Source organism: Oncorhynchus nerka, linkage group LG1 (assembly GCF_034236695.1).
Source record: "Oncorhynchus nerka isolate Pitt River linkage group LG1, Oner_Uvic_2.0, whole genome shotgun sequence".
Classification (NCBI taxonomy): Eukaryota; Metazoa; Chordata; class Actinopteri; order Salmoniformes; family Salmonidae; genus Oncorhynchus; species Oncorhynchus nerka.
In genome coordinates this window covers 47,024,124-47,038,988 of record NC_088396.1, presented here as the reverse complement: position 1 = coordinate 47,038,988, position 14,865 = coordinate 47,024,124, and positions in this window count along the sequence as shown.

Below are 14,865 nucleotides of genomic sequence, written 5' to 3'. Positions count from 1 at the left end.
CTACTTATTTATTTTTTTAATTTGAAGACGAAAATAAATTCTTCCCAATTAAATTGGACAATTCTTGAAACAATTGTTGCCATTTCTGTGGTAAAATCTGATTCTAAATATATGTTTAGTTAATATGATGTCATTGTCCTTTTTCATTCATAACCCAAGTCAAATGTCAAATGGGCCACATTGATAACTAGTGTTTTTCTAGGCCTTTGTTCACCTGTCAGCACATAATTACTCAGGCTAATCTCTCCATAGTGACATGCATGTACAGCACAATCAGCACGGTTGGGAATGTTCACAATGAAGGAAACTTGGATCAGTATAATGAGTCATAGTAAACTTGTAACAAAACTACAAGTATGATTTGAGGGTGTTCTTCGGTAGCTTGTGGTTTCTGCTGACATTAGAAGTGGGTGTAGCTTGGAGGTTGTGTTTGGAGCAAACACTGTGGGTCTTAATCTTTGAGTTTGGTTTGTACTGCTGCCGTTCGGTTGTGTGTCTACGTTACGTCTTATCTTGCCGCGTACCTCCCTGGTAATCTACACATAGGAGGAGCACAAACAGTTTGAATAATGTAACCATCTGTTTAATAGCGCAGTGAAGGAGACGTTTAACAGACGCCCTATCTGATTGCTGTTGTGCTGGTATCAGGAACCATTGTAATAACGGTCCAATAATTCCGTCTTCGGCCCTAGAATCCAAACACTCCACTATGGCTGACTGGATTCAGTTCAGACACAACAACGTCACGTCGTTTAAGAACTTTGGTTCACCTGCGGTATTGCCCCCCCACCCCCCCAAAAAAAGGGCATTACAAACAAACCGAACCACAAAACGTACAAGTATTTTTTATTTTACCCTTATTTAACTAAGCAAGTCAGTTAATTAAGAACAAATTCTTATTTTCAGTGTTGGTCTAGGAACAGTGGGTTGACTGCCAGACAGATTTTTACCTTGTCAGCTCAGAGATTCAATCTTGCAACCTTCCGGTTACTAGTCCAACGCTCTAACCACTAGGCTACCTTAATGCTCTTTTGAATGGGATTCCCAAGTTTTTTTCTCATTCTGTCATTTTATATAACTAGGCAAGTCAGTTAAGAACAAATTCTTATTTACAATGACGGCCTACACCGACAACTCTTGGCCAATTGTGCGCCGCCCTATGGGATTCACAGCCAGATGTGATACAGCCTGTTTTCTAACCAGGTACTATAGTGACGCTTAGACCGCTGCACCACTCTGGAGCATATGTTATGTAGTTACGTAGTCCCCTGAATCATGCTTTTCTTTCCCCATGCTGTAACTAAGAAGTGCGTACTCCCCTGGATTTAATAGAACAGGTGAGAGAGGTATTGTCATTAGGGCCATTGCCAGCTCTGCTAGTACTGCATCTCTGTTCTATTTCTTTCTCAGAGGCTTCTTTTTTTTCCTCAGCAAAATTTCTGTGTGACATTCCCTTGTGTTGCCAACACAAGTGTGAGTGATGCACTTGTAAATGTGCATGCGTTGTTATTTAAATATTTGAGAACTGTTTGAGAATATGGCTGCTGCTGCTGAACAGGTCCTGTGTTTGGTACGGTCTTGGCTGCCACACGGTCGGTAGTACTGGGAGTTAAATATCACCCTGTCGTGCTCTAGGTTTCTACTAACAATTGAACCAATCATGGATGGATTGTGATTGATGAATAGATTTTGTAGATAGGTCCTGTAGCTCTGTAATACTGTATGTTTGGCTGAATGACTTTCGATGGGAGATTTTTTTTGGTGTATTGCAGGAGTTATTAATTTGTTTGACAATCATAGAATTTATAGTTTAGATAGAGTTTGGTCCAGTTATGACGAGTAAAATAGGACAAATGCTACTGTATAGGAACAACCAACAGGATAATTATCAACATGTTTTGTGATTTATCACTGTGTTCCATTGGGAGCAGCAACACACAGCAGGGGATGTGTTCAGCTGACGTTGATCCCTGTAATTTAGCTAGTGTCGTTGAGTGGGCTAATCCCCTCTGAGACTGCAGGCCCGGGCCTCAGCTCATCAGCACTGTAGCATAGTGGGATATCAGTGATCACACACATGTGCAGGCACGCACACACACAGACAGAGACACACACGCAGACACAGACAGACACAGACACATGAATGCACACGTGCAGGCAGACTGGCAGACACACACACACACACACACACACACACACACACACACACTCCATCTTTAACTTCTGCCCTCACATATCAGCCCAGGTAGGTCACATCCGTGCCAGGTGTCAGTGTCTGTTATTGACTCAGAGAAACGGCAATATGTATATCTAACATATATATGTACATATATGTATATGTAACAACAATCTAATTGAGGGAATGTTTTTTAATGTCTACATCTGGACCTTCAGTATCAGTGTAGCAGAGAAGTGGTAAAAGTACCGCATAGAGGACCAAGATATCGGAGTGTGCAAATTGAATGTGGAGATGGTGCCGTGTGTGCAGTGGGGCTGATAGGGCTCCCCTTTGCTCACCACTACCACTATTTAATTGCATGAAAGGGAAGTGCAGGAGATTGCAGGACCCTGGTGTGTGAACGGAGAGAATGGATTTAGAATGTATTAGTATTGGCAGCAAGGTGCCTGTGGTGGGGTGGGGAGGCAGCCTTGGCCCCATGCCTCTGGGTCTTTATGAGAGTGCAGGTGAGCTGTAGCCCAGTAGCCCACCACCTCAGCATCCTCCAGCCACAGCAGCAGTCAGCCTCAGTGAAAGGCTGGCCCAACAGCAACAGGGCCTATGTTATCTAGATGTTTACAGGGAACAGAGATTTGTCACAGTCCCCTGCTCCAGCTCCGGACCACACTGTTCCTCTGCTTCAATTCTGATCGCAGAGCCCTGCCTACCTAATGTCACCACCCAAGGGGCCACCTCCAACCAGGTTGGGAAGGCCTGACATTTCGGCAGCCCCCACAAAGTGGAGCAAATCACCCCAGGAGACTAACACCATGATTAATGTTTTTATATTAATGCTACTGATTTCTTGAAATGTCTATCCCCTCTACCACACAATAGGCAATATTGTTGACAGCAACCAGTGGTGATTGAAGGCATTGTCCCAGACCTGTCTTAACTCACAGACATTTCCATGACCTGAATGTCTTTGTGTAACCACATCACTGTAATGGATCCTGCCTAATAGTTTGTGGAGGGATTTTCCCTGATTACAGTAGAAACTGTAATGTGAGCTGCTAGTTAAACAGCTGATGCCTCTGTGATGCTCTCTGGTGCCAACCCCTTGAATCCACGGTGTGATGTAACTTGGGGTAATGTATCCTTTACCTGTGTGCTTTGTGTATTGATTCACATGGATTACAGGTCCTCTATGGTTAAGACAAATTATAGGGTCCTCCACAAACACAGTTTGACAATAACTCACTCCCTCCTGAGAGACTATACCCACACAGGAAAATAGCAACCGTGAGCCGGTGTTATTCCCCTCTTGGGGAGAGGCCTCCCTTCAGGAAGGCTGCATTCTAAAGGGACACTCACACTGTGAATAAGATGAGTCTGCCCCAGTGTACAACATGCTTACGCCACTTGACTTTGAATCAGTGCTGATTTGGAAGCATTGCTGGTTTGTAAAGGGGAATAATGCTCCGGCTGAGTTTATGCAATGAGAACTTTGGAAAGCCCTCTCCTGCATGCACATTGCAGGGACTGGCAGTGGTGGTTTTGGATGAAGCTGTAAGCTGCTTACGACCTTGGAGAGAAGTGATTACAGGGCCCACCACCATGGGACCCTCTGGGAGCCACAGAGACAACTTTTAGGTCAGCAACCTCGACTCTGCCGCTGTGCCTCCAAACACAATACCTCCACATCCTGCCAAACCTCCACTCCATCCTTCCTACCCTCCTATAGTATCAGCTAGCTTCCTCCCTGCCTTCCTATAGTATCAGCTAGCTTCCTCCCTACCTTCCTATAGTATCAGCTAGCTTCCTCCCTACCTTCCTATAGTATCAGCTAGCTTCATCCCTGCCTTCCTATAGTATCAGCTAGCTTCCTCCCTACCTTCCTATAGTATCAGCTAGCTTCCTCCCTGCCTTCCAATAGTATCAGCTAGCTTCCTCCCTACCTTCCTATAATCTCAGCTATCTTCCTCCCCACCTTCTTATAATCTCAGCTAGCTTCCTCCCTACTTTATAATCTCAGCTATCTTCCTCCCTTTCTTCCTGTAGTCTCAACTAGCTTCTTTCCTGCCTTCCTTAAATCTCAGCTAGCTTCCTCCCTACCTTCCTATAATCTCATCTAGCTTCCTCCCTGCCTTTATATATTCTCAGCTAGCTTCCCCCTGCCTTCCTATAGTCTCAGATAGCTTCCTCCTTGCCTTCCTATAGTGTCAGCTAGCTTTCTCCCTACCTTTCTGTAGGATCCGCTAGTTTCCTCCCTGAGTTCCTATAGTCTCAGGTAACTTCCTCCTTGCCTTCCTATAGTGTCAGCTAGATTTCTCCCTACCTTCCTGTAGGATCCGCTAGTTTCCTCCCTGAGTTCCTATAGTCTCAGATAACTTCCTCCCTGCCTTCCTATAGTCTCACCTACAGTGTTTCCTCCTTTAAAAGTGAATGAAGCCTATGGATAGAGTAGAATAGAATAACTTTATTGTGCCAAGGGTGCAAGTCTTATATACATGTACTGTAGGTATTAACATGTGTGAGATCCCCACATTGTAGCCTGTACATTGAATATATTGGCTTATCATGTACTCTTCCTTAAAGGTGCGGTTCAGGTATGAATCTCTGTGAGACATCCTATTTACGTCATATCCAATACCAGGTATATCAAACTCCATTCTTTGAATGATGCTGTTTCTGCGTGTATGTATTACAATTATACACTACAACAAGTGTTTACCACTCCTGCACCTGGGACATCAATGATTACACATTGAAACTATGCAATAAACTAGAAACATGATTTAAGTAAAGGCTGATTTGTAATTCATATACATAGAAGAAAAACAGTACACTAAACTTCCTGTGCATATCTAACTCTCTTCATCTGCATTAATCTGAGGACACAGGATAGATGTAATATTTCAATAAGATACCAGTCATATACCAGTGGAGATATCAATTTCAATTTCACCAATTTCAACCAGTGGAGAATGTGAAATGCTTTATTGAAAGAAGTTCATTATCCAAGTGTTATAAATACATAATACATGCATTATAATTATGACAATTGTAATATTACTTCAATGGACATATGGTGTGCATTATAAAAAAGAGGAAGAAAGAGGAGGTGGTGAGAGAGGCTGGCTGGCTGGCTGGACGGACGGACATAGGCTGGCTGGCTGGCCAGCCTATGTCCGTCCGTCCAGCCAGCCAGCCAGCCTATCTGCCTGTGGCTTTGGGATAGGCTATGACTGGGCTCAGCAGTAAGGTGTGTGTGTGTGTGTGTGTGTGTGTGCGTGCGTGTGGTGTGTGAGTAATCTTATGTGCTCGGGGATCAGGCTGGGGAGCCCTGCTCCCTCCGTCTTCCTCCTACTTCAGGATAATGAACACCTGAGCAGATTGGACGCAACTCTACTCAACGTCATTGACACTGGCAGTTCGGACAGAAAGGCCAGTACAGAGGTTCTGTTACCCCTTTGTTCCCAAACAAAAGGGTCCCCAACGTATTCAGTCTAGAGTAGGGCAGGCGTTATGCAACCCAGACCAAATAATGATTCATTGTTTGATTTAGATAGGCCTCTCTATTTGTCCATCTGATATCTCCCTCTTAATACACCATGCTATCATTATAGCAACCACTTTTTAACAGAGATGAATTTAATTTAAATGAAAGCAGCAACTGACTGTTGAAAAAAAATTCTAAAACATTTTTGAGTAACGTCTTACATTGTGTGCAGAGTCTGAGAACTGATTAGCCCATGGATTAAAAATGTTATGCTCTTTTGATATGCGGTTTTGTTCCTCCCAATGTACGACAAGCTCACCTAATGGTGCGATTCAACAGAAGTCGAAATGAGTCATGTGTTTGCACTCCTCCCTGTAAATATACCGACTTGAAAGTTTTAGACATGATCCAATCAAACTTTATAATGTTAAACTGACGGGATGCTCAAATAATCAAAACACCATTTTTCCATTTTATTTTCGTTCTTGTTTTTTAACTCTAATAATAAACAACTTCACATATCATAGTGAAACTACAAACTACTGCACACACATGATGCAGAATGCCTAATCTATAACCTACGTGCTCCATCTCCTGTTGTGAAAAACACTCAACTAAAGCAGGAAATACCAGTGACTCGCTCAATAAGGAAGTGGTCAGAGGACCCAGATGCTAAGCTAAATGACTGTTTTGCTAGCCCAGACTAAAACATGTTTTGGGCATCTTCCGATGGCATTGAGGAGTACACCACATCAGTCGCTGGCTTCATCAATAAGTGAATCGATGACGTCGTCCCCACCGTAACCGTAATCTTACGTACATTCCCCAACCAGAAGCCATGGATTACAGGCAACATCCGTACTGAGCTAAAGGGTAGAGCTACTGCTTTCAAGGAGTGGGACTAACACGGACGCTTATAAGAAATCCCAGCTATGCAGTCCTTCGAGCCATCAAACAGGCAAAGCGTCAATACAGGAATAAGATTGAATGGTATTACAACGGCTACGACACTCGTCTGATGTGGCAGGGCTTACAAACTATTACAGACTACAAAGGGAAGCACAGCCGCGAGCTGCCCAGTGACACGGGCATTCCAGACGAGCTAAATGACTTCTATGCTCGCATTGAGGCAAGTAACACTGAAGCATGCATGAGAGCATCAGCTGTTCCGGACAACTGTGTGATCACGCTCTCCATAGCTGATGTGAGTAAGACCTTTAAACAGGTCAGCATTCACAAGGCCACAGGGCCAGACGGATTACCAGGACGTGTGCTCCGAGCATGCGCTAACCAACTGGCAAGTGTCTTCACTGACATTTTCAAATTGTCCCTGACCGAGTCTGTAATACCAACATGTTTCAAGCAGACTACCATAGTCCCTGTGTCCCAGAACACCAAGGTAACCTGCCTAAATGATTACCAACCCATAGCACTCAGGTCTGTAGCAATGAAGTGCTTTGAAAGGCTTGTCATGGCTCACATCAATACCATTATTCCAGAAACCCTAGACCCACCCCAATTTGCATACCGCCCCGACAGATCTACCGATGATGCAATCTCTATTGCACTCCACACTGCCCTTTCCCACCTGGACAAAAGGAACACCTACGTGAGAATGCTATTCATTGACTACAGCTCAGTGTTCAACACCATCGTGCCCTAAAAGCTCATCACTAAGCTAAGGGCCCTGGGACATAACACCTCTCTCTGCAACTGGATCCTGGACTTCCTGACAGGCCGCCCCCAGGTGGTAAGGGTAGGTAACAACACTCTGTCACACTGATTCTTTCCATGGGGCCCCTCAGGGATGCGTGCTCAGTCCCCTCCTGTACTCCCTATTCAACATTGAGTGCATGGCCAAGCATGACTCCAACACTATCACTGACAACGATGAGACAGCCTACATGGAGGAGGTCAGAGACCTGGCAGTGTGGTGCCAGGATAACAACGTTCCTCTAAACGTGATAAAGATAAAGGAGATGACTGTGGACTACAGAAAAAGGAGGACCGAGCACGCCCCTGTTCTCATCGACAGGGCTGTAGAGGAGCAGGTTGAGAGCTTAGAGTTTCTTGATGTCCACATCACCAACAAACTATCATGGTCCAAACACACCAAGACAGTCGTGAAGAGGACATGACAAAGCCTATTCCCCTTCAGGGGACTGAAAATATTTGGAATGGGTCCTCAGATCCTCAAAACATTCTACAGCTGCACCATCGAGAACATCCTGACTGGTTGCATCACCACCTGGTATGGCAACTGCTCGGCCTCCTACCGCAAGGCACTACAGAGAGTGGTGTGTATGGCCCAGTACATCACTGGGGCCAAGCTTCCTGCCAACCAAGACCTCTAAACCAGGCAGTGTTAGAGGAAGGACCAAAAAATTGCCAAGGACTCCAACCACCCTAGTCATAGATTGTTCTCTCTGCTTCCCCACGGCAAGCGGTACCGGAGCGCCAAGTCTACTTCCAAGTATAGCTTCCTAACAACTTCTACCCCCAAGCCATAAGACTCTTTCTTGAACAGTTAATCAAATGGCTACCCAGACGATTTGCATTGTCCCCAACCACATTTTTATGCTGCTGCTACTCTCTGTTTATTATCCATGTATGGTCACTTTACCTCTACCTACATGTAAAATATTACCTCGACTAACCGGTGCCCCCCCCCCCCCCCCCACATTATCTCTGTAGCGGAAGCCCCTGTTTATACCCTTGCAGCTGTTATTTTATTGTTGCTCCTTAAGTATTTATTATTTTTCTATCATATATATTTTTTCTTAAAACTGCATTGTTGGTTAAGGGTTTGTTAGTAAGCATTTCACTGTAAGGTCTACACCTCTTGTATTCGGTGCATGTGACAAATACAATTTGATTTGATTTGATATAGGAAGAATCCTCAATAGGTACTTTAAGGATAACTGTCACCTGGACTCTGCTGCCCTGCACCTTGTGAACTTTATCCAGCTCAGTCTCATCTCACCAAGTTCCTACTGCCTTCCTCTCTCTACTTCTGCCTTCTCTACTTCTGCTTTCCTCTCTCTACTACTGCATGGGGAAATTCCTACTGCTTTCCTCTCACTGCTACCGCATGGGGAGGTTCCTACTGCTTTCCTCTCACTGCTACTGCATGGGGAGGTTCCTATTGCTTTTGTCACGACTTCCGCCGAAGTCGGTTCCTCTCCTTGTTCGTGCAGCGTTTGGCGGTCGACGTCACCGGCTTTCTAGCCTGACTTCAATCAATCAATTAACTTCTGACTTCTTCTCACTGCTACTGCATGGGGAAATTCCTACTGCTTTCCTCTCACTGCTACCGCATGGGGAGGTTCCTACTGCTTTCCTCTCACTGCTACTGCATGGGGAGGTTCCTACTGCTTTTGTCACGACTTCCGCCGAAGTCGGTTCCTCTCCTTGTTCGCGCAGCGTTTGGCGGTCGACGTCACCGGCTTTCTAGCCATCGCCGATCCACCTTTCATTTTTCCATTTCTCTTGTCTTGTTTTCCTGCACACCTGGTTTCAATTCCCTCAGTATTAGACGTGTATATAACCCTCTATCCCCCAATGTCTGTGTGTGGAATTGTTTGGTGTTTTGTGTATGTGCACGCTAGACTGGATTGCGCTGGGTTATGTCAACCCATATTGTGTTTAGTATTCTTAGTGCCGTGTGTTTAGTTCGCCAAAATAATAGGCTCCTTTGTCTACCCAACTTCTGCTCTCCTGCGCCTGACTCCCTTACAGCCAGTTACGCATACCTAACAGAATTCCACACCCAACCATGGAGTCAGCAGGAGCAGGTACCCCGGTTGTAGGAGTTGAGGAGCGCATCAGAGAACACGCGGTGATGCTACAACATCTCGGCATCGCGATGGATCGCGTCGTTCAGACCATGGACCTCTGGAAGAGACAGAGAGTCCCTCCAGCGCCTCCACCAGCACAACAGGGGTTACCACTACTCGTCCCTCCTGTACCCGTTCCCAGTGGGATGCGTCTCGCCCTCCCCAGGGAGTATGATAGGACGGCGGCACGCTGCCAGGGTTTCCTGCTATAGCAGGACTTATACCTGGGCACCATTTACCCGGCTCAGTCAGGAAGGGAGAGGGTGTCCGCTCTCGTCTCGTGCCTCTCGGGGAGAGCTCTGGAGTGAGCTAACGCCATGTGGGGAGATGCGGCGTTGGACGACTTCGAGGAGTTCAACATCTCTTCCACCTGAGGCAGGGGACGACGAGCACCCAGGAGTTCACCCTGGAATTTCGGACCCTGGCCGCAGGAGCGGGATGCAATGACAGGGCCCTTATCGACCACTACCGCTGCAGCCTGCACAAGGATGTTCGTCGGAATTTGGCCTGCAGGCATACCACCCTCACCTTCGACCAGCTGGTGGACCTGACCATTCGGTTGGATAACCTGCTGGTCACCCGCGGATGTACAGAGAGGGCTCTGTCGACTCCCCCTCTCAGCACCACCAGTGCCTATGGAGCTGGGAGGTGCTGCGCTCAGGGAGGCCGGAGGAGGGGATTTCACGTGTACCATCTGTGGCCGCAGAGGTCACACTGCTGGTCGGTGCTGGGTTGGTTCCTCTAGGGGTCGAGGCAGCAGGCTGAGAACTCTGGCGTCGCCCCAGGTGAGCCTGCATCACTCTCATCCAGAGCCCTCTGTTGTACACCTGTTTGTGCATGCTTACTTTCCTGAGTTTTCCCCACATACCCAGAATAATGCGCTCGTCGATTCAGGCGCAGCTGGGAATTTTATCAACAGAGCATTCGTCCATAGGTCAGGGATCCCTATTGTTCCAGTGGTTAGGCCTTTCCCAGTTCATGCTCTGGACAGTCGACCATTAGGGTCTGGGTTGATTAGTGAGGCTTCCCTTCCCCTGGGCATAGGGGACGCAGGGGGTCACGAGGAGAGAGTCAATCTCTTCCTCATTGACTCTCCTGCATTTCCCATGGTACTAGGCCCTCCCTGGTTAGGTTGTCATGACGCCACTATTTCATTGCAACAGAAGGCTCTCACGGGGTGGTCACGAGAGTGCTCAGGGAGGTGTTTAGGGGTTTCTATTGGTGCTACTATGGTGGAAAGTCCAGACCAGGTCCCCACCGTGCGCATTCCTTCCGAATATACCGACTTGGCTCTCGCCTTCTCCAAAAAGAAGGTGACTCAATTACCACCCCATCGACGGGTGGATTGTGCGATAAATCTCCTGGTAGACACCGCACTTCCCAGGAGTCACGTGTATCCCCTGTCACTGCCGGAGACGGCGGCTATGGAAACATATGTCTCCGCATCGCTGCGTCAGGGGACATTCGGTCGTCCACTTCACCCGCCTCCTCGAGTTTCTTTTTTGTGAAGAAGAAGGAGGGAGGTCTGCACCCGTGTATTGACTACTGAGGCCTAAATCAGATCACGGTGAGGTACAGTTACCCGCTACCTCTTATCGCCACTGCGATTTAGTCAATGCACAGGGGCGCGCTTCTTCACCAAATTAGATCTCAGGAGCGCTTACAACCTGGTGTGTATCCGGGAGGGAGACGAGTGGAAGACAGCGTTCAGTACGACCTCAGGGCATTATGAATACCTTTCATGCCGTACGGGTTGATGAATGCTCCATCAGTCTTCCAAGCCTTTGTAGACGAGATTTTCAGGGACCTGCACGGGCAGGGTGTAGTGGTGTATATTGATGACATTCTAATATACTCCACTGCATGCGCCGAGCATGTGTCCCTGGTGCGCAGGGTGCTTGGTCGACTGTTGGAGCATGACCTGTATGTCAAGGCTGAGAAATGTCTGTACTTCCAACAGTCCGTTTCCTTCCTAGGGTACAGCATTTCCACCTCAGCGGTGGAGATGGAGATTGACCGCATTTCAGCCGTGCGTATTTGGCCGACTCCCACCATGGTAAAGGAGGTGCAGCGGTTTCTAGGGTTTGTCAACTACTACCGGAGGTTAATCTGAGGTTTTTGTCGGGTAGAGGCTTCCATTACCTCACTGCTGAAGGGGGTACCGGAGCGTTTGCAGTGGTCGGCTGAGGCGGACAGGGCTTTTGGTCACCTGAGGGCTCTGTTTACCTCTGCTCACATGCTGGCCCATCCGGATCCCTCTTTGGTGTTCATAGTGAAGGTGGACGCGTTCGAGGCTGGGATAGGAGCAGTGCTCTCTCAGAGCTCGGGTACGCCACAGAAGCTCCATCCCTGTGTCTTCTTCTCGAGGAAGCTAGCCCGGCAGAGTGAAACTATGACGTGGGGGACCGGGAGCTGTTGGCTGTCGTCAAGGCTCTGAAGGCGTGGAGACATTGGCTTGAGAGGGCTAAACATCCTTTTCTCATTTGGACTGACCACCGCAATCTGGAGAACATCCGGGCAGCGAGGAGACTGAACCCTCGCCAGGCAAGGTGGGTCATGGTTTTCACCCATTTTGTTTTCACCGAAGGTTCCCAGAACGTGAAGGAAGACGCACTGTCCCGCACTGTATGACACAGAGGAGCGACCCATGGATCCCACCCCCATACTCCCGGCCTCCTACCTTGTGGCACCGGTAGTGTGGGAGCTGGACGCGGACATTGAGCAGGCATTACGTGCAGAGCCCGCTCCCCTCCAGTGTTCCGCTGGGCGTCTGTACATTCCGTCTGCTGTCCGTGACCGGCTGATCTATTTGGCCCACACGTCACCCTCCTCTGGTCACCAGGCATCGGTCGGACGGTGCGCTCTCTGAGTGAGAAGTACTGGTGGCCCACTTTGGCTAAGGACGTGAGGGTTTATGTTTCCTCTTGCTCAGTGTGTGCGCAGTGTAAGGCCCCTAGGCACCTGCCCAGATGTGAGTTACACCCCTTACCCATTCCACAACGGCCCTGGTCACACCTGTCGATCGATTTCCTGACCGACCTCTCCCCATCAGAGGGAAACACCATGATCCTGGTTGTTGCGGATCGTTTCTCTAAGTCCTGCTGTCTCCTTCCTCTGCCCGGTCTCCCTACGGCCCTACAGGTTGCAGAGGATAGAGGGTCTGATCAGGGTCCCCAGTTCACTTCGAGGGTCTGGAGGGCGTTCATGGAATGTCTGGGGGTCTCGATCAGCCTTACCTCGGGGTTTCACCCTGAGAGTAACGGGCAGGTGGAGAGAGTTAACCAGGATGTGGGTAGGTTTCTGCGTTCTTATTGCCAGGACCGGCCAGGGGAGTTGGCGGCATTCATGCCCTGGGCAGAGATGGCTCAGAACTCGCTTCGCCACTCCTCCACTAACCTCTCCCCCCTTCCAGTGCATACTGGGGTACCAGCAGGTTCTGGCTCCTTGGCATCAGAGTCAGACTGAAGCTCCTGCGGTGGATGACTGGTTCCAGCGCGCAGAGGAGACATGGGACGCCGCCCATGTTCACCTTTAGCGCACTGTGCTGCGCCAGAATGCCAGTGCAGACCGTCACTACAGTGAGGCCCCGGTGTTTGCACCGGGGGGGGCCCGGGTCTGGCTCTCGACAAGAAACCTGCCTCTCCGCCTGCCCTGCCGGAAGCTGGCTCCGTGTTTTGTGAGGCCGTTCAAAGTCCTGTGGAGACTGAACGAGGTGTGTTACAGGTTACAGCTCCCCCCGATTACCGCATTAATCCCTCGTTCCATGTGTCTCCCCTCAGGCCGGTGGTGGCTGGCCCGCTCCAGGAGTCTGAGGTGCGGGAGGTTCCTCCGCCCCCTCTGGACATCGAGGGGGCCACGGCATACACCGTTCGCACCATACTGGATTCGAGGCGTCGGGCGAGGGGCCTTTAGTACCTTGTTGAATGGGATTGGTACGGTCTGGAGGAAAGATGCTGGGTTCTGGTGGAGGACCTGTTGGACCCTTCAATGCTGCGAGATTTCCATCGTCTCCGTCCGGACCGCCCTGCACCTTGCCCTCCGGGTCGTCCCCGAGGCCGGTGTTGGCGCACTGCTGGAGCCCTGCGTCAAGGGGGGGTACTGTCATGACATCCGCCGAAGTCGGTTCCTCTCCTTGTTCGGGTGGCGTTCGGCGGTCGACATCACCGGCTTTCTAGCCATCGCCCATCCACCTTTCATTTTTCCATTTGTCTTGTTTTCCTACACACCTGGTTTAACTAGTTGCTCCTACCCTCTACTTTTTTGAACATTTTGTTAAAAATCGCGCAACATTTCAGCGCCCTGCTACTCATGCCAGGAATATAGTACGTTCATATGGTTAGAATGTGTGTATAGGAAACCCTCGGACGTTTTTAAAACTGGTTAAATCACGACTGTGGCTATTACATAACGTGCGTTACATCGGAAAGCGCAGGAAAACCTGATCACAGAAAATGGAAATAAATATCCTTGCGCCACTTCCAGCAATTGTTAACAGTGAGCCGAATTAGATAAGACCGAGCATTCAACTCCCACAGCATCCCCATGTAGTCGAGTATCTTGTGAATTTAATCATCTTTGATTCTTGGTTGAACCGAAAGAGGGGCACCGCTTACCTCCGGTCTCCGCCCAGATCATTCCGGAAGAGCTCTCTCCTGAAATTTTTTCCAAGACGACAGCTAATGATATATACATCGCCTACGGATGATTTTTATCGCTTATTAACGTTTACTAATACCTAAAGTAGCATTACAAACGTATTTCGAAGTGTTTTGTGAAAGTTTATCGCCTACTTTTGAATTTTAAAAAATGACGTTACGTTGTGAAATCGCTGTTTTTTTCGTTTATCACACAGTCTACATATAACGATATCTTGGCTTTATATGGCCCGATTTAATCGAAATAAAGACCTAATAGTGTTTTGGGACATCTAGGAGTGCCAACAAAGAAGATGGTGAAAGGTAATGACTGTTTTCTATTTTATTGTGCGGTTTGTGTAACGCCTCGAAATGATAATTATTTTGTTTACGTCCCCTGCTGTGCTTTTCTGTTGTAGTGTATTGGTGCATGCTATCAGATAATAGCTTCTCATGCTGTCGCCGAAAAGCATTTTAAAAATCTGACTTGTTGCCTGGATTCACAACGAGTGTAGCTTTAATTTGATACCCTGCATGTGTATTTTAATGAACTTTTGAGTTTTAACTAATACTATTAGCATTTCCATTTGCATTTCCAGAGTTTCTAGTTCCCAGGTAGAGGTAAGAGGTTAAATTCCCTCAGTATTAGACATGTATATAACCCTCTCTTCCCCCCCATGTCTGTGTGTGGAATTGTTTGGTGTTTCGTGTATGTGCACGCTAGACTGGTTTGCG